We start from the raw sequence: 24221 nt of genomic DNA on the forward strand, positions 1-24221 counted from the left end.
ACTAGTGACAGCGACATTACCTGCGCTACATCTCCTGTATAACGTTTGCGCATCCTAAATATCTGTGACATTCAGTCAAATTTTTTCACCGCTGGTGACAGCAACATTACCTGCGCTATATCTCATGTATAATGTTCGCGCATCCTAAATATCTGAGACATTCAGTAAAAAATTTTCGCCACTGGTGACAGCGACATTACCTAAGCTACATCTCCTGTATAACGTTTGTGCATCATAAATATCTGTGACATTCAGTCTAATTTTTTCGCCGCTGTTGACAGTGACATTACCTGCGCTACATCTCCTGTATAAGGTTTGCGCATCCTAAATATCTGTGACATTCAGTGTGACGGACTGAACCGTCACTGGGGCTGCTGGAGAAGCCTGAGGGCCAGCCTCCTTCCTACAGACTATGGACCGAGAACTATGGAGACCCCCTCAGACCTTTTAGGGTTACAAGGAACTATGAACCCTGATTTATGTGTGTAATTTATATGCCACATATTTCCTATTGGCCATTAAAAAGGCATGGTGTGGATTCAGCAACACAAAAAGGGTTAACTCTGCACTGAGACTCCCACTGATTGTGTTAGTGGTGGGATTAAGATAGCTATAAGAGCAGCCGACTCCCCTATGATACACTCAGGAGATAATCCCATCACATGTGTCTCCTCCCTCCCTATTCATTCATTATGGAGGGGGTGAAGATGTCTGTTTGCATGTTCATTGTTGATTGCGTCACAGACAATGCCATTGTGTTTGTTGATTGCGTCACAGACAATGCCATTGTGTTTGTTGAATAGGGTTAGTTTTGTGGTTAAACTGTACAGGATTGGCTGCTATGTCATGTCCTCAGTATGTCATGTGTATATAAGTCAATGCTGTGTGTTCAATAAAGAGTTCCTGTTTTACATTCAACATAGAGCCTCGTCTCATGTGTATGGGGATTGCTATACGCTGTATACTCCCCTGGCTATAACTCCTAGCTCTTGTAAGAGCTGTTCCTGCTCTCTGTATTTAGGAGAGGTTCACCCACTGGAGCCTGGAGCCTTGTCGTAGGTCCAGGGTGGGTAGGAGACAGTGAGACCTCAACCAAGCTTCGGCGGTTCATGGGGTCTGCAGCATTTACGGTGTAAAGTGGAGTGCTTGGAGTTCTCGGGAAGCACTAGGAGCATCCATCGACAGAGGTACCCGGTCGGGGTGCCAGGAGATCCGTTACATTCAGTTTAATTTTCTCGCCGCTGGTGACAGAGACATTACCTGTGCTACATCTCCTGTATAACGTTTGCACATCCTAAATGTTAGTGATGATCGAGCATCTCGATGCTCGGCACATGGCAGTACTCGGCCAAGTACTGTATGTGCTCGAGTGCCATGCTTGAGTCTCCTCCCAGCACGTTTCTTGGCTGCTACACAGCCAATAAACATGCAGGTAAGAACTGCCCTCACTGTAATGCCAGTAGCCATGTTGGCTACTGACATTACTGTGATTGGCTGGCCAGAACGCGCCATCGGGTGCTATATAGCACCCGGTGACGCATGTTCGGCTCATTCGTAGTCAGGGAGAGCTGAGCATAGGAAGGGACAGAGAGTGTAGGGAGTGTAATTGAATATTTTTTTTGCACAAGAACGTTTCAGAGACCCAAAAGTTCTTGTAAAGACTATTGTGTGTGACAGCAGCAATATATGTTTGTAGCGCAACCTGCGCTAAATTGCTCAATGTTAAGGAGAGCTGTGCATAGGAAGGAACAGACAGTGAAGGGAGTGTAATAGGAAGATTTTTATACAAAAAACTTTTCAGAGACCTAAAAGTATTTTTAAAGGGGTTTTCTTATCTCAGACAATGGGGGCATATCCCTAGGATATGCCCCCATTGTCTCATAGGTGCGGGTCCCTATGCCTCCCTCACAGTAGTTATGCCAGATATGTGCCTCTCGCAGTATATATGCCCAAATATGTGCCCCCTCACAGTAGTTGTTGCCCCCAGTCTGCAGCTTTATAAAAAATAAAAAAAAACACATACTTACCTTTTTTCCTGATGACGCGCTCCCACACTCACATCGCACTGCTGGCTGTGCTGGAGGTCAATTCCCGGGCCTTCAGTGCTCCTCCCACAGCCAGCAGCGTGATGTGTGGCCAGCAGGGGGAGAGTTCAGAAGAACAGTGAAGCAGGGAACGGAGAGCGCTCCCAGCTTCGCTATGGAAACAACAGCCCGGCAGTGACAAGAACTGCCTGGTCACTTGTGTGAGTGTGCGCGCCCCCCCCCCCCCTCCCTTGCCTCTGCACCAACATCCCCCCTTCCCTTTCTTGCCTCATATTATACATGTTTGAGGAGTGCTCTGACGGGGCCCGGCATGGTCACTGTACTTCATGCCGGGCCCCATCAGAGCGCTCCATTACAGGTGAGTCCAGAAGACGGCCCTGACGGGGCCCCCTAGTGGCTGTGGGCCTTCTGTCCATGCCCGAGTGCCCGAAAAGTCAGTCCGCCCCTGCGCTTCCCTAAAATATCAGTGACATCCAACATCCAGTGCACTTTATCCGTGGATGGTGTCCGCTGCGGACAGTTAAATTATCTGCGCCACATCTCCTGTTTAAAGTGTGCGCATCTATAAAATATTAGTGACATCCAGTGCACTTCTTCCGGAGACAGTGTCCGCTGCGGACAGTTAAATTATCCGCGCCACATCTCCTGTTTAAAGCGTGCGCATTTCTTAAATATCAGTGACATCCAGTGCACTTTTTCAGTAGATGGTGTCCGCTGCGAACAGTTAAATTATAAGCGCCACATCTCCTGTTTAAAGTGTGCGCATCCCTAAAATATCAGTGACATCCAGTATACCTTTTTCCGTACACACTGCGAACAGTGACATTACGTGTGGTACCTGTTCTGTATAACGTTTCCTAATCACAAATACCTTTGTAAAAAATTTTGCGCATACACTTCCAAATCCTACGCTACTGTACGTGTGACATACTTTCAAGCATATATCACATTTAAAATGAAGAAGGCGAGCAGTAAGGGACGGGGAAGTGGCCGTGATGCTGATGGTGCATGCAGAGGCTGTGGCCCTGGGAGCGGAGAAACTGTTCCTGCTGCCAGAGCACAAGAAAAACAATCATCCACGATACCTAGATTCATGTCTTAGTTTGCAGGGCGGCGCAGGACACCACTCTTGAAGTCAGACCAGTGCGACCAGGTGGTCGGTTGGATTGCTGCAGATAATGCTTCCACTGGGTTAAGCACCACCCTGTCTTCCACCAAGTCCAGTCTCAGTAGCCAGGAGTCTGGTCAACACAATCCTCACCCTGATCCTCCTTCCTCCCACCATGTACAGTCTGGTCAAACAAGTGATCCCACACTCGGATATTCCGAGGACCGCTTTTCATTGCCATTATCTGATTTGGCCCTCTCGCCAAGCAAGCTTGAAGAGGGACATGAGATCTTGTGCCATGATTCCCAACCACTTGAGCATCCACAGTCACAAGAACATGACGGTGGGGAACAGCAATTAGTGTTTAAAGAGGTGGATTTCCGCCACTACCTACATTAATGGCTACAACTCCCCTTCTCCTCCTCCACCACTTCCTCCACTTCCACCTCTGAATTCTCATCTTGCAGCACCAGTCAGCCATCAGTCAGTAGCTGGAAGCAGTGTAGCACTGCAGTGGGGAAGCGGCAACAGGCCGCGCTGAAACTAATTTGCTTAGGTGACAAACAGCACACTGCCGCAGAGCTGTGGGAGGGTATAAGGGACCAGACTGAGCTGTGTCTCGCCACTCAACTTACAACCAGGCATGGTTGTGTCTGATAATGGCCGTAACTTGGTGGCGGCTTTGGAGCTTGGCAAGCTCAAACACATACCATGCCTTGCCCACATGTTCAACTTAGTGGTTCAGCGGTTTCTCAAAATCTACCCCAATTTGCCTGAGGTACTGAAGGCAAATGTGACTCCATGTTGTCTTCTCTATGATGTACAGAATTGTTATAATATCTCACCTACGCACTTCACATCCTCCCCCCCTGTGAGTTAGGTTCACTTATCTGTCTCAGGACAGATTCTGGGAATCTCCCACAATTAGAACAAATGTTCTAATTCACTCAGGGTCATTGGGCAAAACAACATACGTTCTTATATGTGACGTATTACATACCCATAAAAGGGATGTTCCAATTGTATCAGTATGGGCGTCAATGTTTATCATTTTATGATTGGTTTAATGCTATTGTTGTGCAAACTTTTCTGTTGCCTATATGAGGCCAAGCAATAGCATAATAAAATCAGAGTGTTTCTCAGTGATTGCCTGTGTGCGTGTCTGTTATTGCCAACTGAGAAACATCTCTCCTGACGTCAGTGACATCAAACCAAGGTGGTCGTAGAGGTCCAGAAAGGCCCAAATCCTTTCAGTTGGGGGCTCCGTTCCGGGATAGAGAAGGCCATCCTCGTGTCCGGTAAGAGAGACATCCCTTTTGTCCACTGCCGGGTACGAGGGCACTGGCCACATCTCTACCCGTGAGTTTTTATTATGTATCCGGAATACATTGTTAAGCCTTAAAAATAAACTCCGGGAGTTTATAATGAGTACTTGGAGTACTTTCATGAATAAGGCCGGCACTTGGAGTGCCACGCACGGAAAAAAATCTCCGGGAGATTTGTTTTGTGTCAGGGACACATCATAGGATCACATGATCCATTCCGTAAGTTGTGTGTCAGGGACACACTATAGATTCTCCGGGAGAATCTATTTACTTTATCTAACTGTCGACAGAGATTTTTTTTGTACCAGAAGTACATGTAAGAGAACAGTCTCCGGGAGACTGACCTACCTTGGTTTGATGCATACCTATATTTAGAGTATAAGATACATAGAGTGTTAAGATGAATCTGTTTGTGTGAGAGCTATTGTTCTGGTGGTAAGTGTAAGAACATATCTCCCTGTAATATTATCACTCTGTCATTTGATGCATTTTTTTAATGTGGGTGAAGGAAAATCTAAGTGTGAGTTTCCCCCTCCCAACCAGAGACTGAAGGCTGCAAAAAAACTGACAGCCAAATTCTCCTTCCTAATCTCATGTTGATTGTAAAGCAGCGCATTTTCTCATGGACCTCAGACAAAATACAAGACTTTGAGAAACATTTATATTAGAAGGAGGCAGCGGGATGCTTTGAGATCAGAAAGATACAGACCCCCACACATAGTTGCAAACGTTCAGGAAAACCGTGAATAGACAGCCGAGACATTTCTCAGTTGCTCTCAGCCATCTACTGCAGAAGCTGTCCGTTTCAGCGTGATAGACTTGAAAAATGCTTTCTTCTCTATTCCGGTTGATAAGTGGACCAGACTTATTTTGCTTTTTCCTTTGAGGGATGTAAACTCACCTGGTGCAGGAGGATGCACCAGGGATATGCTGATTCACCTGTAGTGTACAGCATTGTCCTCCAAGCCAGTTTAAAACACTGGCACCCCCCCCCCCCCCCCCCCCCCAGGGTTCTGTGCTCTTGCAATACGTGGATTATTTGTTATTGTGCAGTATGTCAGAGGAGGCCAATGTAACAGATGGTTTATCTTTGTTGAAATGGTTGTCTGAATGTGGACACAAGGTGCCACGCAAGAAAATGCAATGGTGTAAAAAGCAGGTTGAATACTTGGGCTTTGTTCTCGCAAAGGGAGAAAAGAGAATCAGCACAGAAAGAGTCCAGTCTGGTAGCGGGCCTGGTCACCCCGCACACCAAGAAAGAAATGTTATCTTTCCTTGGTATGATAAACTACTGCAGACAATGGATTCCTGATTGTTCCTACCATGACAATGTAATGAGACAAGCCACTCTGGCAGACATGCCAGATCTCATCAGGTGGTCTGAGGAAATGTTTATTGTATTTGATTATTTGAAATGTTCTTTTAATGACAAGTCCAGGTTTAGGCCTCCCTGACTACAAACTCACATTCCACGTATATGCTCGACAAAATTGTAAAACCATGGTGGGTGTGCTGACATAGTATCACGGAGGCAAGTTACGTCCTTGTGCTTTTTTCTCAAAGGTGGTTCCGGCATCCGTCCAAGGAATGCCGGCCTGTCTGAGATCTCTTGCAGCCTGTGCTATGATGGTTGAGCTTGCAACGCCACTCACAATGGGACATGAGACTATTCTGTACACCACACATGATGTAGTAGGCCTTCTCAAAGGCATACACACACAGCACATGTCTGCACAAAGACTATCTGGATGGGAGATTCTACTCCTCAGCAATCCCTCCCTCCAAATCAAATACGCAACACACACCTCAGGTCCAGCACCTATCTTGAATGCCCTATTAGGACTTAAAGGACCTAAGGATCACTTGACAGAGGCACATGATTGTATACATGCCATACAACATGAGACATCACCCCGCTCTGATTTACAATCTGTACCAGTAGAAGGGGATCCTGATGTTTTTGTTGATGGATCCTGCAGCAGACCAAGTGACAACACTTATCATGCAGGATATGCTATTGTTATGCTACACATATTGTCCTGGAAGCCAGACCCATCACACACCAATCTGCACAAGCAGCAGAATTAATTGCACTCACGAGAGCATGCATACTACATGAAGGCAAGCCAGTCACCATTTACACTGACAGCAGGTATGCACATGGAGTGGTCTGGGACCACGGGGTCATTTGGCAAAGGAGACGATTCATTGCAGCTGATGGTTAGCACATCTCACATTCACAACTTGTCATACAACTTTTAGAAGCCATAAGATTTCCCTGACAGATTGCAATTGTCCACTGCAGGGCGCATACTGGTGGTAAAGATCATGTGTCCCAAAGCAATGCCCTGGCAGATGCGGAGGCCAAGAAGGCTGCACTGATGGCCCTGGCCACATTGCAGATGGTGAAATTAGTACCTCCTTCACTTGAGTTAACTCAGATGCTTGTGGATCTCCAGTCCTCAGCTACTGACGATGAAATGGCCAATTGGTGTTATCCAATCTTGCAGAAGAATCCTAGGACAGGATTAATCTGAATAGAAGGGGAATCATGCATACCACAGCACAGCTCCCCTCTGTTCATTGCACATTTTCATGAAGTAGGACACAACAGCATTCAAACAACACACATGCTGCTAGCACAGAACTTTTATATTACAGGCATTAAACAGTTAGTGTCAGATTATGTAGGAAGATGTATCACATGTTTGAGGAAAAACCCAAACACCAATGTAACCAGATTGATTAAAACCCTAAGTGAAATTAAGAAAAAAAGTTGCTTGTAAGTCTCCTTGTCTTCCACAGGAACCAACTCACCCATTCCAAGTGGGAGATATCGTGCTGATAAAGAAATTAAAGAAAGGAAAATTCGCAGGAGACTTCACCTACGGACCACCGACTACAGTGGTAGCCGCGACCCGCACAGCAGTACTCACAGAAGAAGCACCTACCTGTATCCACGCCACCAGAGTGAAACTGCTAAAGGAGGCACCCCAAAAGGAGGTAATAACGGGGACAGACAGTCCTGACCTCGAAAAAGGACAAAGTAAGGTACTAACGGGAGCAGACAGCTCTGACCTCGAAAAAGGACAAAGTGAGGTACTAACGGGAGCAGACAGCTCTGACCTCCACCAGGATGCACTCCCTCAATTCTGGAAGATGGCACAGACGGTCCACTTGGACTGTGGGATTACTGACGATCCTAATGACTCTGCCGAAGGATAACAAAGCTGAAGTTGCAATAACGCAGAAAGGTGGAATCACTACCTTCTGGTACAATTCCTCCAGTACTCACGTTGCAACTTACTCCTTCTGTTTATGCAGCATAATGAAGGGCAGTCCTTCCACGAGATGCGGCAACCACTATAAAAATGGACATACCCTCAGAGACAAACAAACCCCCTCAAACCCCGTATCTTAACTTTTAACAATATGAGAGCAATATCTGACCCAACATATGAGGAGGCTCTGGCAGAAGAAACTGGGTTCTCTGATGCCAACCTATGGTTAGAATGGATGAAGTACAGCGCTGCTTCAGTAAATAAAAGTAATTGTTATATATGTGGGACAGCTAAGCCTCACCTAGGTACTGTGCCCTTAATATTGCCCTCCAGTGTTGAGGAATGTTTTTTGCAATTATTCTCAAACTAATCTAGTAACCAGTCTGCATGTGAAGAATGGAAGCAAAAATACCCACTCCTCATAAAAACTCCCGCCCTGGTGCAGGTATACATATCTATCCTGGTAACTATACCTGCCACAGAGGGGGAGATCAAGGAAGATCCCTGGGTAAGTTCACTGAAGGATACTGTGCAATTTACAGTGAAACAGATACCTCCCTCACACAGAATCAAGTATACTCGATTGGAGATGTATATTGGATCTGTGGGGATGGAAAGATAAGATCTAGACTAGAGGGTTCCTGGAAAGGTGAATGTGCCCTTGCTAAAGCCATCATGAACATAAAAAGACACCGACACACATATACGCAACCGTCGTGCCCTCCCAAAAGGTAGCTTCGACCCACATGTGTATATTGATGCAATCGGGGTCCCAAGAGGGGTCCCTGATGAATTCAAGGCCAGAGGTCAGGTGGCAGCAGGATTTGAATCCATAATTCCCCACATAACAATCAACAAAAATGTAGACTGGATCAACTATATTTACTATAATCAACAAAGGTTTGTAAACTACACCAGTGATGCGTTACAGGGTGCAGCAGAACAGTTACAGGCAGATTCCATTATGACATTTCAAAACCGCATGGTACTCGATATGATACTTGCAGAAAGAGGTGGTGTCTGTAAGGTATTGCCAGACCCCTCATCATGCTGTACGTTCATACCCAACAACACCGGCCCTAATGGTAAGGTCACACTGGCAATAAAGAAACTTGAGGATTTATCAATCGAGCTCAAAATAAACTCAAGTATCGATAACCCTTGGGATCAGTATTTTGGCTGGTTCACTACCTGGAAACAGGCACTTGTACAGTTGGGAATTATTATCCTGATAATTATAATAGTAATAGCAATAGTTGCAACATGTATTATACCATGTGTACGGAAACTGATAATGAAAGGACTATCAAATATGTCATTTTATGAGACTCCGCTGCCTAAATCCTGAAGACAAATCACATGAAGGATATAGAAAATATCTGGCGGTATACAGCGAAAAAGGGCAAGGGTAAGAACCATATTATCTAAGAAATTTGGTTCTAAAGAGGGGATTGAAGGCAAATGTGACTCCATGTTGTCTTCTCTATGATGTACAGAATTGTTATAATATCTCACCTACGCACTTCACATCCTCCCCCCCTGTGAGTTAGGTTCACTTATCTGTCTCAGGACAGATTCTGGGAATCTCCCAGAATTAGAACAAATGTTCTAATTCACTCAGGGTCATTGGGCAAAACAACATACGTTCTTATATGTGACGTATTACATACCCATAAAAGGGATGTTCCAATTGTATCAGTATGGGCGTCAATGTTTATCATTTTATGATTGGTTTAACGCTATTGTTGTGCAAACTTTTCTGTTGCCTATATGAGGCCAAGCAATAGCATAATAAAATCAGAGGGTTTCTCAGTGATTGCCTGTGTGCGTGTCTGTTATTGCCAACTGAGAAACATCTCTCCTGACGTCAGTGACATCAAACCAAGGTGGTCGTAGAGGTCCAGAAAGGCCCAAATCCTTTCAGGTACTGTATGCCATTTCCAAAAGTCATCTACAGCTGCCGCCGGTATGATGCCCTCCTTTATGTGCAATAAAGGGTGTATTGGAGTGCAGGTTCCTTATAATATTTGCCAGCCCTTTCACTTAATGCATAGGCTTTATGAGTGTAGGAGTCCCACTACCTAAACAATTGTACCACAATGTGAATGAGGCCCTCCTTTATGTGATATACAGGTTGTATCGGAGTGCCTCTTCTTTGTAATTTTTGGCAGCACTTGCACTTTATATACAAGTAAATATACAGGAAAGAATGTTTCCTAACAATTTTTCCTCTAAAATCGATTTTATCTTTGGTTTTGTGCGTATTATTTTCAGTCTGTAAAACTGGCGTACTACTCGGACAACATCGTTCCCAGCAGCGATCTGGGAGTTCAAGATGCATCCAGACATCCTACCATGCTGTTGCTGAACCATTTCAGTGATGTTTGCATCAATTTCTGACCTTTTCTTATGAACCAGACACCCTCCTCTCTTCAGAGCAGGGGGTGCCTGGTTTAATGCTTGGGTTCTCTCATTGACTTCCATTGTGCTCGGGTGCTCAGTAGAGCACCGAGAATCCCAAAGTGTTCTACTCGAGCACCCGAGCACTAGTATCCATGCATTAATTTGTTATTTTAGGCCCTTTACAGGGGTTACTCGAGTTTTTATATAACTCAGACAGACCCTTTATGTTCCTTTTTAGAAGCACAGTGTAAGCCAATGTGGATGTGTGTGCAATTGCATGCGTGTACAATATACCCTACATGCACTTCAGTTAGGATCAATACCATTTTCCATGTAGTGTGCTTTATTGCTCTATCATGCTGGTTTGCCGAAGTGGCTAAATCTATTTGCAGGTTTCAAAAGGTTTTCTCTTTTCTTCAAACAGTGGGAAACTGACAGCATAGATTAGGTTGAAGGAGGAATACAACATAATGGGTTTTAAGCAATAAATGGCCACATTCATGATCACCAGTTTACTGTGCCCCAAAGGTTAAAAAGAAAAGAATTCCAGGTAACTTAACTCTATCCTAGTAAGTGTTCCACAATCTCCTCTAGTGCAGTCATAAATCATTTCACAACACAAAAGCACCAAAGAATATGACTCATTCCAATGACATTTCCTGCTCACCAGGGCTTCTCTGTGACCCATAAAAAAATTAATTGAATAAAATATAATTTTCATTTTTTATTTTTTTTTTGGTTGTGATTTAGTTAACTAACCAACTAGCATTCTTTCAAAATTCTTTTTATTGATTTAACATGTGTCAAAAGTGGTCAAATACGGAGTGAATACAATGACATGAGAATTACACATTATTATATTAAGATTTGGGTAACAATGGAGCAGGAGTAAATAGGTAGTTAGTAAGACCTACAATGTTGCATTCCAACTCATCGTACATCATATCATTGTTTAACAGCATAACCGGTATGATGAATAATATAAACAAGCTGGTTCTGAAGATTAAGGAAATCCGCAATAACTAGACCAAGTACTAATATAGCTTGCAATGAAGGTAGGAGAATGATGGAAGTTAAGAGAAGGGACCAAGGTGGATGAAGGGGAATGGTAGGGAAAAAACAGGGATATAAGGGGGTGTTGGAGGGGTTGGGTGGGGGGGCAAAGGTAGGTGGAACTTAACAGAAGATTCCTCAAGACGATCAAACTAGCATTCTGGCCTCTAACTTCTAAAAAATCGGACTGATACTTGACCATATGCTTAAAGGGGTTGTCTCACATCAGCAAATGGCACTTATCATGTAGGCAAAGTTGATACAAGGCACACAATGTATTGTGATTTTCCATATTGCTTCCTTTGCTGGTTTGATTCATTTTTCCATCACATTATACACTGTTCGTTTCCATGGTTATGACCATCCTGCAATCCAGCAGCTGTGGTCGGGGTCGTGCTTGCACACTACAGAAAAAAATGCTGAACTATGTGCACTCCCACGGTTCAAGCCACCAGAGAGGCCGGCGTATTTAAGCCAGGCCACCGCTGCTGGATTACAGGGTGGTCATAACCATGGAAATGAGCAGTGTATAATGTGATGGAAAAATGAACCCAGCCAGCAAAGGAGACAATATGGACAATCACAATACATTAGTAAGTGCCTTGTATTAACCTTCTCTACATTATGAATATTATTTGCTGAAGGGAGACTATTGGTGTTGAGCGAGCCCGAACTGTAAAGTTTGGGTCTGTACCGAACTTTGGTACCCGAACCCAAACTTTGCCGGAAAAGTTTGGGTTTGAGTTTGGTGTTCGGGCATTTAATATAGCTTTTGAAAGGCTGCAGGGCAGCCAATCAACAAGCTTTTAAGCTGTGGGCACTTAGAAGCCATCACAGCCATGCCTAGTAATGTCATGGCTGTGATTAGCCAGTGCATCATGTCACCCAGCCTCTATATAAGCTGGATCACGTGTTGCACCGCCTATCAGCTCTGAGTAGTGCACGGACAGGAACATAGGCGTGCACACGGGGTGTGCCGGGTGTGCCTGGGCACACCCTAATCAAGCCTGTCACCTCCGTGCTCCCGGTTTCCCCCCCCCCCTTTCCCCACTGATTCCCCTTTAACTCTGTGAATACTAATCAGCTCTTCCATTTTGGAAGCGCTGATTAGTCCCAGAGGACCGGGAAGCAGTGAAGGATCTGTACTCACCGCTTCCTGGTCCTCGGCTGTCTGCTGTCCAGGGCTGTGCACAGCGTGAGTCGCTCTGTGACGTCACGCTGTGCGCGCCAGTCGACAGCAGGAGGAAGAAGATCGCAGGAGAGGTAAGTGTTTTATTTATTTTATCTGAGGCTGCTGGGGGCAATGGGGGCATAATGGCCAGGTTGCTGGGGGCTGAGAGGCATAATGTGGGGGGGGGGCATAAATTGGGCTGAGAGAGGCATAATGGGGGGCTGAGGCATAAATTGGGCTGAGAGGCATAATGGGGGGCTGAGGCATAAATTTGGCTGAGAGGCACAATGGGGGGGGGAGGCTGAGGCATAAGTTGGGCTGAGAGGCACAATGGGGGGGCTGAGGCATAAGTTGGGCTGAGAGGCATAATGTGGGGGGGCATAAATTGGGCTGAGAGAGGCATAATGGGGGGCTGAGGCATAAATTGGGCTGAGAGGCATAATGGGGGGGTGAGGCATAAATTGGGCTGAGAGGCACAATGGGGGGGCTGAGGCATAAGTTGGGCTGAGAGGCATAATGGGGGGCTGAGGCATAAATTGGGCTGGGAGGCATAATGGGGGGACTGAGGCATAAATTGGGCTGACTCGGCGAGGCAATGGCATAATGGGGGCTGAGACTCCTGAGAGGCATAATGGGGGCTGAAAGGCATAAGGGCTGATAATGGGGGCTGAGAGGCATAAAGGCTGATAATGGGGCTAAGAGGCATAAGGGCTGATTATGGGGCTAATGAGAGGCATGGGGGCTGAGAGGCATAAGGGCTGATTATGGGGGTGATGGGAGGCATGGGGCTCTTATCTGAGGTCTGATTGGGGGGTCATTTACATTGGGGTCTGAGCTGAGGTCTAATTGGGGGTCTGATTTGAAGACTTAATGGGGTCTTATTAACATTGGGGGCCTGATTGGTGGTCTGACCTGAGGTGTAATGAAAAATATTTTTTTTCTTATTGTCCCCCTAGGTGCGTCTTATAGGTCTCCTTCCTAAACTGCAGAGCGGTTCCCACTTCCATCCCTGAGTCCAGCTGCCCAGAGCACTGATCCTGAGCCTACTGGAGTCTTCAGAACTGTAAGTATTTACAGTAATTCACTGTAAGCTATATTATATATATTACTTGTTTTATGTGAGTAAGGACTCTTTCACACTTGCGTTGTTGGGTTCCGGCATAGAGTTCCGTCGTCGGGGCTCTATGCCGGAAGAATCCTGATCAGGATTATCCCAATGCATTCTGAATGGAGTGAAATCCGTTCAGGATGCATCAGGATGCCTTCAGTTCCGGAACGGAACGTTTTTTGGCCGGAGAAAATACTGCAGCATGCTGCGCTTTTTGCTCCGGCCAAAAATCCTGAACACTTGCCGCAAGGCCGGATCCGGAATTAATGCCCATTGAAAGGCATTAATCCGGATCCGGCCTTAAGCTAAACGTCGTTTTGCCGCATTACCGGATCCGACGTTTAGCTTTTTCTGAATGGTTACCATGGCTGCCGGGACGCTAAAGTCCTGTTAGCCATGGTAAAGTGTAGTGGGGAGCGGGGGAGCAGTATACTTACCGTCCGTGCGGCTCCCAGGGCGCTTCAGAGTGACGTCAGGGCGCCCCGCGCCCTTCATCTGAAGGCAATCGTCTATGCTGTGAAGATACGAGATGTGCAGCACCTGAAACTTCGGATACTGGAAGCCTGTGCTAGCATTTCTCCTGCGGTGTTGCTATCAGTGTGTGAAGAGTGGGAGAAGAGGGTTGCATTGACAATCCAACACAATGGGCAGCACATTGAACACATTTTATAAGTGGTCAGAAACTTGTAAATAACTCATGAAAGAATAAAGTTACGTTAAAACCAAGCACACCATTGTTTTTCTTGTGAAATTCCCAATAAGTTTGATGTGTCAAATGACCCTCTTCCTATTGAAAAAACAAAAGTTGGATTCAAAATGGCCGACTTCAAAATGGCCGCCATTGTCACCACCCATCTTGAAAAGTTTCCCCCCTCACATATACTAATGTGCCACAAACAGGAAGTTAATATCACCAACCATTCCCATTTTATTAAGGTGTATCCATATAAATGGCCCACCCTGTAGTTAATCCGTCTGTTAGTTCAGTAGGTGACATATAACCATTTTTGGTGTGAGGTACATCTGCACTGCATCTGTGACAGGGAAATGAATCCCTTCAAGACCCTGCCATTTTTCACCTTAAAGACCAGGCCATTTTTTGCAAATCTGACATGTGTCACTTTATGTGGTGCTAATTTTAAAATGCTTTTACTTATCCGAGCCATTCTGAAATTGTTTTCTCGTCACATATTCTACTTCATGAAAGTGGTAAATTTAAGTCAAAATATTTCATTTTTAGTTATAAAAATACCAAATTTGGAAACATTCGCAATTTTCTAAATTTTTATTTCTCTGCTTTTAAAACAGATAGTGATACCTCCTAAAATAGTTATTACTTTATAATTCCCATATGTCTACATCATGTTTGGATCATTTTGTAAATTACATTTTCTTTTTAGGGGATTTTAGAAGGCTTAGAAGTTTATCAAATCTTAAAATTTTTCAGAAAATTTCCAAAACCCACTTTTTAAGGACCATTTCAGGTCTGAAGTCACTTTGTGAGGCTTACATAATAGAAACCACACAAAAATGGCCCCATTTTAGAAACTACACCCCTCAAGGTATTCAAAACTGATTTTACAAACGTTCTTAACCCTTTAGGTGTTCCACAAGAATTAAAGGAAAATGTAGATGCAATTTCAGAATTTCAAATTTTTGGCAGATTTTCCATTTTAATCCATTTTTTTCTTTAACAAATCGAGGGTTAACAGCCAAACAAAACTTAATATTTATTGCCCTGATTCTGTAGTTTAGAGAAACACCCCATATGTGGTTGTAAACTGCTGTACAGGCACACGGCAGGGTGCAGAAGGAAAGGAATGTCATAAGGTTTTTGGAAGGCAGATTTTACTGGCATAATTTTATGCACCCCTAGAGTACAAACTCCAAAAAAGTGACCCCATTTTGGAAACTACACCCCTCAAGGTATTCAAAACAGATTTTACAAACGTCGTTAACCCTTTAGGTGTTCCACAAGAATTAATGGAAAATGTAGATGAAATTTCAGAATTTCACTTATTTGGCATATTTTCTATTTTAATCATTTTTTTCTGCTAACAAAGCAAGGGTTAACAGCCAAACAAAACTCAATATTTATTTCCCTGATTCTGTAGTTTACAGAAATACCCCTTATGTGGTCGTAAACTGCTGTATGGGCACACGGCAAGGCGCAGAATGAAAGGAACACCATATGGTTTTTGGAAGGCAGATTTCAGTGGGATCGTTTTAATTTGCACATTTGAAGATCCCCTGATGCACCCCTAGAGTAAAAACTCCAAAAATGTGACCCCATTTTGGAAGATACACCCGGCCTCAAGGTATTTAAAACTGATTTTTCAAACTTTGTTAACCCGTTAGGTGTTCCACAAGAATGAAAGAAAAATGTAGATGAAATTTCAGAATTTCACTTTTTCGGCAGATTGGCTTTTTTTGACACAGTTTTTATTTCATTTTTTTTTACTGTGTTCACCTGAAGGGTTAGGTCATGTGATATTTTTATAGAGCAGGTCCTTACAGACATGGCAATACCTAATATGTATACTTTTTACATTTATTTAAGTTTTACACATTAACAGCATTTTTTAAACAAAAAAATCATGTTTTAGTGTTTCCATATTCTGAGAACCATAGATTTTTATTTTTTGGGTGATTGTCCTATGTAGGGGCTCATTTTTTGCAGGATGAGGTGACAGTTAGATTGGTACTATTTTGGGGGGCATACGCCTTTTTGATTGCTTGGTGTTGCACTTTTAGTGTTTTGATGTTTTTTATCTCAGTTTTGTTTTGTTTGTTTTTTGACGGTGTTCACCTGAGGGGTTAGGTCATTTTGATATTTTTATAGAGCCGGTGGACACGGATGCGGCGATACCTAATATGTCTACTTTTCTTTTTTTCCCTATTTTTTACAAAAAAAAATTGTACTTTATTTTGGGAAAAGTATGCTTTTTTTTCTTTACATTTTTTATTTTTTTGGAAAACTTTTTTTATATTAATTTTTACTTTATTTTTTGTCCCACTCTGGCACTTCAACTTTTGGGGGTCTGATCCCCTTTAAAAATGCATCACAATACTTCTGTATTGTGATGCATTGGCTGTAAGTATATTACAGACTGTAATACACTTACCGCCTGCTTGCCTGTGAGATCCAGGGGGCTGTATCTCACAGGCTGTCACGGAAGGCAGACACACTGCCTAAGGAAGGCATCGGGCTGCCTTTCCTGCCATCAGGTCCCCGTTACAGCAGCTCGGGGACCCGATGGGTGCTCCCTCTCTCTACAGGCATCGCACGTGCCGCGGACAGCGCTGACCGCGGCACATCAAGGTTAGTGATGGATGAACATCTGCCGGGACGGTGCGTGAACGCAATCAAATGTTTGCGAACCACAAGTTCGCGGCGGGTCCCATTCATTTTAATGGCAGGCCATTAAACCACAGCTCATAATTGCAGCCAAGAAATAATTACTAGAAGTGCACAAATAGTCCCACAACATGGACAGTGACATACCAGATGTATTATTATTCGAATTTGCGCTCTCCATTCAATATTTTTTTCAATGCAAAATATCGGCAATATAATTTTCGCGTACGAGCATGCGCAAATGCACTATACAGTACCCAAATGCACTATAAAGAAAGTATATTGGTATATAACACCCCACTTCAATCAGTTTTTTTGGGGGGCGACTGGTATATCACACCAGTAGAAATTATTTGTTCCAATAACGCTTGTCCCTCTATATACCTGCAGTATCGCAGCAGAACCGCACACAACTGTCACACAATACAAATGCACTATAATATACTTTCTAACATAGAAAGTATATGATAACATTGTACATGGAAGGCAATCCATTAGAATATACATACAGATAAAACGTAACCTTTAATAATGTTACTATGAGGGTCCATTCACACGTCCGGCAATGTGCATTCCGCAATTTGGGGACCGCACATCGCACTATAATAGAAAATGCCTAATCTTGTCTGCAATTGCGGGCAAGAATAGGACATGTTCTATTTTTTTGCGGAAACGGAAGCATGGATGCAGAAGTGCGGATTCGCAAATGCGGATCCGCAAATGCGGTTGCGGACAGCACATTCCGGCCCCATTGAAAATGAATGTTGCTGCACCCATTTTGCAAAATTGCGGAACGGATGCGGACCTATTTTGCGGACATGTGAATGGAAAAGATATCCCTCAAAATGAAAATAAATTTAATTATTAAAGTTAAGCAAAAAGCATAGATGTGGTAGGCAATAACAAGTGCTCGGTGGCACTAAATCAGGTGCTCGGCAGCAACAAATCAGAAACCATATGTCCTACCACAATCCGGGGGGTACCAGTGCACATCCATGAATCCCGGAGGGAAAGCAAAAAACATCTATCCATGGGCTAGATGATGATGTGGTATTGAAGGACAGGGTGGGCAAAGAACTGTCCCTGATATTGCCCTACAGGGGGGTGCTATTCTGGCCCTGATAGCCTAACCACAGACCACCCGCCCTGATAAGAGCGACCCCGTCGGGAACCTTACCCTATATAGAAATGGCCCTAGTAAGCCCCTAGCCCCTAGGCCCCTGACTTCCAGGTGATCACTATATAGAGCTATGTGTTTTTGACTCATTATAAAAGTATATTATAAGTATATCGCACCCCTCTGTGTATCACATCTATCGATAGCACACCTATACTAGTCCTTAAAATGACTTTTGTGGCACTATTAGCTAGCGTTTGGTGTCCCTAACAGCCTGTCCCTGCTCCACACAGCAACCTCTCCCTACAATGGCAAAACACTGAATGTAAAATGGCTGCCAGATTGGGTTTATTTATAAGGTAGGGGGTGTGTCCATGTGCTGAAACGTCTTAATTGGCTGTCCTGTACCACCTGATGGATGTGTCATGGGTCAAAGTTCTTCACAATGTAAAAGAATATGGCGGGCGCGAATATCTCCATATGTTCGCATGTTCAGAGAATCACAAACACGCAAAGTTCGCCGCAAAACGACCGCCGGGCGAACCGCAAGGCCATCTCTAATCAAGGGTTAATGCGTCGGTATCAGTGTTTTCACCAATGCTGGCGCATACAGCAGGGGTCTGGTTATCAGTGACTGCCGGACATGTACAGCGCTGGTCCTTAAGTCACGTCCACCAGCGCCGTACATGTACGGCGGAGGTCCATATGTGGTTAACAGATGAAAAGAAATAAGCAAGATGGGAAGATTTCCATTTTTTTATTTAGTTACATGATAATTCTGCACATTAATATTTTCTCAATAATTATGCACACATAGGTATTCTCCTTAAAAAGCCCAAACCTCACCTTTAAGTTCTTAAATATTCAGGTTTTAGGTTTATTATTAACATTTTGGACTGACCGACAACACTGTAGTTGTTCAATAATAAAATGAATTTTATAAAATAATATTTGCAGAATAATTGTGCACACGGTGTATATTGGTTATGGTGACTTGCTGTACATGCTACACATTCATACACCACATACATTCATTTAATTTCTTCATTTTCTCATAGGTGGAAACAGCATAGACAGAAGCTCATGCAGAGAGCATCAGAAGAAGGATTCGGCAATGCACAGCTATTTGTACTTTCCTTTTCTCTGTTCTCCTATGATGAATTTGAAAGCCTTTTTTTCTACACAGTGGGGAACAAATATCCTAGATCTGCCTAAAGGCAAAATGCAAAATAATAAATTTAATAGTGAAAAATAAAAGGCCACAAATTAAAAATAAAAACATGGCTGGGTTTGAAGTGTATAACCCATAAGGTTTCTGTTAGATAGTATGTAAACCTATTGATCATTGTACAATTATATATTAAATTATTGTTAGACAAGCAATTCCACCAACCTTAAATCCATTGGCGAGAATGTATCATTCCACCCATATCAGTTTTCTTGAGGAAAATATGCCTCGAACCTTGCGTTTGAGGCATTTTCAAGCTATTGAGTGTACATTTAGGTGCAAATGGCATTTCATTCAGCCGTCACCACTTTCCCCAGAAGGTGACGTGGTGAGGCTCATTTATTTTCTTTTATGCTGGTTTACTGGTGTAAAATAATACTGAAATCTATGCTAGCTTCTAGCTGGAGTACATTTCAGTTTAGAAACATGGACTGATGGAGGATGCACCTAATTTGTGATGAGTCAGGCACCTCATCATAAATTAGACGCATCCTCCGGCAGCGTACGGAATATCATAGACTGGTGTAAAACGCCAATCTATGATAGATTTTCTTCACTGTATTTAAGGCTTACGGTATACACATGGCAAAGCCGTGAGCACAAACCCAGTATGCAGTGTGCAGAGTACGTGGGTTTATATAACAGATATTAGTAGTCAGTCTGCAACCATACAGAATGGTGCAAGCAAAGCTATTAGAGGAGAATAGCTACTGCACATACTACTGCATGTGACAGATTGTTAAAGGGGTTGTGCAAGTTATTATTCTTTTTAATGTTTTTTCTTTGTATGTTTCTTAGGCTACTTTCACACTCGCGTTTGGTGCGTATCGGTCACGGATCTGCACAAACGGATCCGTTCTGATAACACAACCGCATGCATCCGTTCAGAACAGATCCGTTTGTATTATCTTTAACATAGCCAAAACTGATCCGTCTTGAACACCATTGAAAGTCAATGGGGGACGGATCAGTTTTCTATTGTGCCAGTGAAAACGGATCCGTCCCCATTGACTTACATTGTGTGTCAGGACGGATTAGTTTGGCTCACTTTTGTCAAAAGCGGAATGGAGACGCAACCAAGCCAAACTGATGAATTCTGAGAGGATACTTTACCATTCAAAATGCATTAAGGGCAAAACTGATCCGTTTTGGACCGCTTGTGAGAGCCCTGAACGGATTTCACAAACGGAAACCAAAACGCCAGTGTGAAAGTAGACTAACGAAGCAAATGTAAGGGGTTTTCAATTTTGTTTACTTCATCTATGTTAGGACAATCAGCCAACTTCTATCATTGCTGGGATCCAAATCTTATCTGCAGATTTAATGTGTACACAGAGAAAATAGACACAGGCACAATGCTAAATCATAAGTTCTTAATTTATTGTAAAGCAAGACAGATATTTATACCCATATTTTGGGAACTGTACCATTAAAGCTTCGAGACAAGTTTGCAGAAGCAGAACAATTGCATATTCTGACATTTATATTGACCTCACACCCAGAATAGGCTGCGGGCTACTTGAGGAACTAACAGTTTCATAACACCCACCTCGGCATTCTTTATTTTTCCATCCTGACCTTTTTGTCCTATATCTTAAAGGGATTCTGTCACCAGATTTTACCCTATTAAGCTAGCTGACATTAGCGATGTGCTAATGTCAGCTAAACCTAAATAGCTTAATCCTACTTTTATCTATGCCCCGTTACGCCAGAAATCTAACTTTTATAATATGCTAAATAGCCTCTAGGAGCAGGGACGGGGGGGGGGCGTTGTTCCTGCTCCTAGAGGCTCAGTTCTCCCACCTTTGTCACCTCCCTCCAAGTCCTGATTGACAGGGCCAGTCAGCACTCGCATCTGTCTGCCAGCCCTGTGCTCTGGTATAATCTCGCGCCATTCAGTATTCGGCGCAGGAAGCTGGCAGCCGGCAATCGTCTTTCCCTTACAACGCCTGCGCCGAATACTGAATGGCGCGAGATTTCACCAGAGCACAGGGCTGGCAGACAGATGCGGGCGCTGACTGGCCCTGTCAATCAGGTCTTGGAGGGAGGCGACAAAGGTGGGACAACGGAGCCTCTAGGAGCAGGAACAACACCCGCCCTGTTCCTAGAGGCTAATTAGCATATTATAAAAGTTAGATTTCTTGCGTATTGGGGGCATAGATAAAAGTAGGAATAGGCTAGTTAGGTTTAGCTGACATTAGCACATCGTTCATGTCAGCTAGCTTAATAGGGTTAAATCTGGTGACAGAAACCCTTTAATATGGCTGTCTTCACATAAAAATGTATTCTCATCTCCCACAATTCCCCCATTTGATGATATTTCCGAGATAGCGCACATTAGGTACAGTTAGCCGAGTACTTCAGGGACATTCCCACCCTGCCAATCTTGGATTCCTCGAGCCTTGGCACCATTCGTGACTTCTCGGACAATAACATCACTTATTTATATATCACGATAATCTCTTCCTTTGGTTGCACACAGTTTGCTAACGCACATCATCAGCAATTTGAATACAACATAAATGATGGGATTATTAGAGCAATTTGCATAAGCATTTGTAATATCCCCATAAACCATCCTCCCAAACCTTTTGAACCAGTTTGCTGGATTCAGGAATGAAAAGGTATTTCCCCACCAACTATCCTTTTCTGCATTATGTTCTTGTAGCCACCTTTCACGCAACTCTTTGTTCTTCTCTATATCAGCTCGAATCTGAAAATTTCCCTGAGGATCCACATAATGACAACAGGCAGGGCCTAGGACCTGACACATCCCCCCTCCTTTGCTGTAAGATAATCAAGGACTAACGTATGCTGATTGGTAACTACTATGAGCTGGGCCTGAACACTATTGGTTTGGTTTAGTAACCCAAAAACATACCATATCTGGTCATATAAATAATCTGTGGCTACCACCAATTTGTTCCACATTCGCATCACCATGGGGTAAATGAACAGAGAGCTGAAGAATTTATTTGCAATATTCATCTCTACTACATGAGGATATTATCAGCGGCCCTATGGTAGAGGGTGTGTTTGTGGACTGCAGTTACGTTTGCTTGCCACCAAGGGGCCTCCACCCACCCAGCTTTTGGAAGGGGGACTGCTGTGGAATTATACTTCTGGTCATCAGAAGTGGCCTGGGGGTGTGCTTGCTTGGAGTCTTCACCACCTGGCTGGGATTTTTCAATGCACAGACCATACATCCTTGCACAAATCGAGCACCTGTTCTGGAGAACCCTGGGGCAATCCACCCTGCACTTACCACAGTTACCATGGCACTTTTTGACAGATGCATAGGCCCATGGGCCTCCTGTGCCATAGCTGGATACATGGCGCAGGGCAGACACACTCTGTCCTTATTTCTCCACAGACCCTCACCATCAGGGATAGCTCCTTGCTTAGTCCACAAGTCTTTTTCCTAAGGTAAAGCTTGCTCAAAGAACTTGATTAGAGTCTCTCTGGACACCTCCACGGGTTTCAAGGCTTTACCAGGGTGGCTTCGGCATTCAATGGCTGGATCTGCCTGATCGTTGCCTCTTGCCTCTGTCGTGATGTGGTTGGTATGAGCCTTTACCTTTATGATAGCAACTTCTTCAGTTAGTAACAAAGAATTCATTAATTCAAACACAGAGTCTTTGTTCTTAATTGGCCGGCCTGCTGATGTAAAAAAGTCTCTGGCCCACCATATTGGTTCATAATCATGCGCAATACCAAAAGCTGTGTAGATGTTCACCTTCTTCCCCAGAGCCAATTTACATGCCTCAGCGAGTGCCTCCTGTGAAGACATGTGTGGAGGGAGTGGTTCAGCAACAGCTACCTCATGTGGTGTGACCACTGCATATCCAGTATGGAACATGCCATCCTCTCCCATAAACCTTCTTCCATCTACAAAATACTCAAAATCAGAGTTATCAAGGAGGTTTCTCATGTACATGATCAAAACCAGATGTTTCTTGTTGCATTAACTGCACACAGTCATGTGGATCTTTTTCAAACAAATCTTGCAAAAATTCACTAGTGCCACTACCTTCCCCCATTTCTGAATCTGTAATTGGTAACAAAGTAGCAGGATTCAGAGGAGTGCACCTTTTAAAATAAATATTATCTGGCATGATGAGGGCACATTGTAGCCTAAGTTGTCTGGCCATGGAAATATGTTTTGGCTGTACCTGTGTGGGAATGCCCTGGATATCATGAGGAGTTTGTACAATGACTGGATAGTCTAACACTATCTATGAAGCTTTCTCAATCATTGTCTGCACTGCTGCCCTGCCCTGACGTAAGAAGGGGCGCCTCTGGCAACCGGGTCAAGGCAGGTTGAGAAGTATGCCACATGGCGTTGACGGTCACCATGTTTCTGAGTTATAGGACAGCAGTGCTGTGGCCCTGCATTTCAGAACAAAACAAAGTAAATTCATTGTCATATTTTGGAATACCCAGGGCTGGGGCGGAGGTTATGTACAGCTTCAATGTATGGAAATTATTCACTGCCTATTCTGTAAGGTGAAATGGGTCAGATGACAGACAATCATACAGAGACTGCATTAACATGGAGACATGTCTAATCCAGGGACGACAGTATGACACCAGCTCCAAAAACACCCGTAGACTTTGTGCTCTTTGGGCACTTGTATCCTTTCAACAGCCTCCTTTCTTTCTGGGGTAAGGTGGCGAGCTCCATGGGAGAGGCAGTGTAATCGAAATACAACCTTGTTTTTACAAAACTGCAGCTTCTGCTTTGAGGCTTTACACCCATTCTGATGTAGGAAAATTAAAAGAGATACAGTATAGTTGCCTCACAGCAAGTCTCATTGTCTTGCTATTTCCTCTTATTATTGTAGACCTAGTACTTGCTATCACACATTACAATGTCGTGACGTCACTCCCCTCGCAGCTGCAGTCCCTGAATTCTTTTTCATGTCCAGTTCTAACCCTTTTGGAGCAGCAATCATTTGTGACAGTGGGGTGACTCGCCATTCAGGTTTACAGACTTTTTAGCTTGGCTTGCAAAACAGATCTCA

The sequence above is a fragment of the Bufo bufo genome, chromosome 2, assembly GCF_905171765.1.
Source record: "Bufo bufo chromosome 2, aBufBuf1.1, whole genome shotgun sequence".
Taxonomy (NCBI): Eukaryota; Metazoa; Chordata; class Amphibia; order Anura; family Bufonidae; genus Bufo; species Bufo bufo.